Raw genomic sequence first — 5,065 nt, forward strand, 5'->3', positions numbered from 1 at the left:
AAATAACAATCTAAAACACAAAGAGGAAAGACGAAAAAGATAATGAGACAATCAGATCTATCAGGTTCAAGGCTCAACTCGAATAGTCAATTTCTCAAGATAGATTTGTTGCCTTTTTTTGGTAGTTCTAACAAGTGTAAACGAAGAAAATTTACAAATTGTCCTCAAGATACAATGAACTCTCAATCTGAAATTCAACACATGAAAATTTCTACATTTAAGTGTTGAACAGATCTCTTGTTTTGACACTAATATGCCTTTAAAATATTCTAAAAAATCACAGTAAGAAGTTAGATTCGAGAGTACTACACAATGGATGGTTTATCTGGAAAATAGAGAAAATGCCATTTCTGGATTATAGTATCTAGGATTTATAGCAATTAAATGGTCATGGAGTTCTTCTTGTAGAGATACCAATGTGCCTTTTCAAGACATCCACACACATTCATTGCAAACAACAACATTTCATGAAAGGACATGACCCTTTGTCCTATAACAGTTATTTATGTATCCTTTTAAACAGAAAAAGGTCATCAAACAGTTTAAAATTGTTGCCACATGAGTGACACGTGGCATAGTGTGCCACTTGTGCAACCATGTCACAGTCACTCTCAATCAACACTAAAGTTAATAATACTTTAAGGTAGTCAAATTGCACCATGGCCCAAAAAGTTTGAATCACGTGCCAAAAAGACTAAGGCTCTTTTGGCTCCATATGACGATGCGCACGTGCGAAGTGTTAAGCGAGCCTAATAAAGTGCCAAAAAGCACCCATGTAACCTTACAACCTACGTCGTGCGTGCAAACGTCATCGTCCTTGAGGAGATTTGAACACCGGTTACATAAGTAAAAACCCCTTCTCTTACCAACTGGTTACACACACTATTTATGAAATGTTTAAATAATTAATATATTTATTTACTTACTAAAAATAAATTTTATTTTTGAAATTTATTTTTATTATAAAAACACAACAATCCCCTACAATTTTAAAAATAAAACTAAATATTAGAACGAATGGTATATTAGTATAAATAGGTGCATAAGTAAATGTATCTTATTAATTTGAACATTTACTTTAGTATATACATATCAAGGTTTTTTTTTTTTTTTTTTTTTAAGATTTAGTCTTGAACTAAGGATCTTATATGACTCACCGAACATAAAACACACATCTATTCATATATAACTGGATATCTAAAAGTTCACATATTTCTGGCCTTGTGAGCATCCTAATTTCATGAGTATTATAAAAACGATCCCAATCTCTTTAAAAGTGGCCTCACTTCTCTACTCATATAGGTAGATTTATCAAAGATGATTCTACTTCATCTCAGTAAAGTCTGCCTATATACCTATTAAGAGTTAGTACTCAGCCTCCTATGAAATGCAGAAACCAAGCACTAAAGTTTCAAGAATAAGACTCAATTTATTTCTAGTACATGTTTTAGTCACATACTTGATATGTTTGTCCCTTTAAACCTATCCTATATTTCAAAACTTAGATAAGGTTGCCATCAAGAGTGAAAGTTATATCTTTATGGATCTTAGTCTCATTCTTTTAGTGGTTCTTCTTATTTGATCTCTTCATAAACCTTTTGTCAATGGACCTGCTAAGTTCATGATGGATTTAACATATTCCACTGTGATTACTCTCATCTCTGAGCAATCCTTTAACAAAGTTATGCCTTAGACCTACATTTCTATACTTACTATTATAAGTCTTACTCATAGCATGACAAATAGTATCCAGACTATCACAAAAGATAGATATGGTAGGCATAGGTTTGGCCAATACGGGAGTTCCATTAGTAGGTATCTTAACTATTCTCCTTCTTTATAAACAACACCAAGTACTATAAACTCACTTTCTATTGTGGAGTGAGATATGCATGTTTATTTCTTCGATGTCCATGATATTGCTTCTTCTCTAAAAGTGAATATGCAACCACTTGTAGATTTAAATTCTATGTTATATGCATTTAAGCTTGTATCATTGTACCCTTCAAGTACAGTGAGATACGACTTATAATGCAGTTTATATTCTATGGTTCCTTTTAGATACTTCAAAACTCTTGATATTGCATTCCAATGAACTTTTCATGGATTACTAGTATACCTGCTTAGCATTCCTATAATGAATGTTATATTGGGTCTAGTGTAATTCATTACATACGTTAAATTCCTAATAACACTAGCATATTCCTGTTGTGTTTTACATCTATCAGTTTTTTTTACTAACTTAATACTTTGATCAAATGAGGTTGAAATCGATTTACCATCATAGTGGTTAAACTTCTTTAACACTTTCTCTAGATGATGAGATTGTGTTAAGGCTATTACATCATTAAGATTATAAATCTTAATACCTAATATTACATCGGCTTTATCCATATCCTTCATGTCAAAATTAGTACTTAGAAACTTTTTAGTTTCTTTTACACAATCCACATTTGGTTCAAATATTAGCATATCATTTACATACAAGCATATAATGATCTAACCTTTAATATATATGCATTTATCTGCTTGGTTTACTCTAAAACCATTAGATTGAATTACTTAGTCAAACTTCTCATGCCATTACTTAGGATTTTTCTTGAGCTCATAAAGAGATTTGACCAATTTACACTCTTTCTTCTCTTACCCAGATTGAACAAACCCTTCAGGTTGATCCATATAAATTACATCATCTAAATCACCATTTAAGAATGCCGTTTTGACACTCATTTGATGAATTACTAGCTGGTGAATTGCTACAAGAACAATTAAAGTCTTAACGGTAAATATATGAGTAACAAGAGCATATGTATTGAAAAAATTGATACATTCCTTTTGTCTAAAGCTTTTAGCTACCAATCGAGCTTTAAAATTATTTATGGTTCCATCAGGATTGAACTTTCTTTTGAAAATTCACTTACATCATATAGGCTTTGAACCTGGTGGAAGATCGACCAAAGACCAAGTGTTATTGGAGACTATGGAATCCATTTCATCGTCGATGACTTCCCTTCAAAATTGTACATTAGGAAATGAGAGAGGTTCACTAAGTGTTGAAGGATTACCTTCAATACTTATGGTACAGTGATCTCTATAAATGCTATATTGTAAATCTAGCACCTAGAGTTGTCAAATTTTGTTGTGCCAAATCATTTAGAATTTGTATCATGTATTGATGTGATGAATTGATCGACTTCGTGCACTTTAAAGTTGTCCAAGTCTTCGTTGAACTTCTCTACATATTCAAGTTGAAGAGCATTGTTAAAGTTCATGAATTCAAGCTCAAGTACAAATATAAGTTTAAGGCTTAAGTTCAAGTTTAATCTTCAAGTTCAGTACCTTAAAGAATCAAGAATTCAAGCCTTAACTCAAGCTCAAGTTCAAGATTTGCAGTCAAGTGAATGAATTTGCAAAGCGAACGATGTTTCAATTGTTCAAACTCACAAAGAAGGTATGGATGACCCTAGATTGACCATAGGTTGAGTTATATTCATTGCATATTTTATGTGGGTAATTTCATAAGTTTATAGGTTATTTCCTCGACTAGTCCTAGTCTTTGTTTGACTAGTCCAAGCTGTAAAACCCGACCCGAGTTCATATGTGTGCATGTGTGTGTAAGTATGCATTTCATTTCTCTTGGTCCCGCGGTCTTACCAGTCGAATCCCAGTGACCCGCGACCCTCGAAAAGTATTTGTGGTCATCCTTAAGTCTGGTCATATAGACCCGACTTGGATCGAACTAAAACCTATGCCATCTTATTTGCATCATCATTGCGGTTCTGATGACACGTCTTGTGCGTCCATCCGACATGTAGATCATAAGTTATATGCATTTCATTTTCTAGCCTTTAATCATGGTCATGTGGCCCACTTAGGGATGGTGTGCACGGGTTTCTAGATTGGTCCCATCTCTTGGCATCAATTTCCAATACACACTACACACATTACCTAAAACCCTATTCCTATACCACCTATCTCTAAAACACCACCCAAAGACCTAGAAAGCCTACTAACCCTACAACATTGTTTATAACTCTCTATTTCAATCATAACCTTTCTCTACCCAAGGCAAGAAAGAAATGATTGCTAGGCTAAAAACCTCCCTCTCTCTTCTCTCCCTCTCATTTCCTCCTCCCTTTCTCATTCCCATTTCCTCCTTAGCAAGAGAGGGTGGGACGTCCCCACCTAGTCATCCCATTCTAGCCCCTTTCAACTCAAATTCCTCTCAATCCAATCATCCATACCCCATCTTACCCATTAATACATCATCCTTGGAGCACTAGAAGCTAGGTGATACAAGTTTGGAAGAGATCTAAGGTGGGTGTACTTCTAGGATGTAGGATTTTCAAGTCCATGTTCTAGATCTATTATTTCTTTCATATGGGAAGTGTAGGACCCACCAATCCATCGTGGAGATCCTACACCACCCCTCAGATGTGGCCAAATGGCCTATTTCATGCATGCATATCCCATGCATGGGTTTTCTCCTTATGGGTCCCATCATGGAGGACTCCTCGGATTTCATTGCATGATAGGACATCCAAACCTTAGAATCATGGTTGGGATGACATCTCAACCATTGATCTTGATTTTAGGACATGCATGTGGTTGATCTATGTTGTAACATGTGAATCAATGAAATGTGTGGTGTGATTGATGAAGGGGAGGGCCTCAATGTGGCGGAGCCCCTCCTCTTGTGGCCGATCCTTTATTTTTCTTTGATGTTAACATTCTGATCATGTGTGTGTGGCCAACCTTGTGGACCAGTAAAAAAATCCAGACCATCCATGGAGGTTGGACGCCCATGGTAGTCCATCCTTAGACATGTAGCCCCAAAATTCACCTAAATGGGGCACATGCAAGGGGTTCTTGATGATGGAGAAGGTCTGGACATTTGTGGGGCCCACTGGGGTGGTCCATAACATGATTTTCTGGGGTTAAATCTCATTGTAAATGATGTCTATATTTAATTCCTTTCAATTATATATTGGTGTCCAGAACTGTCTGGACAGATTTTTAGGCCAACTTAAGGCCAGAATTTGGGGCTTTTGGTGGGGAGTTTTGT

This window comes from Magnolia sinica, chromosome 7, assembly GCF_029962835.1.
Source record: "Magnolia sinica isolate HGM2019 chromosome 7, MsV1, whole genome shotgun sequence".
Taxonomy (NCBI): Eukaryota; Viridiplantae; Streptophyta; class Magnoliopsida; order Magnoliales; family Magnoliaceae; genus Magnolia; species Magnolia sinica.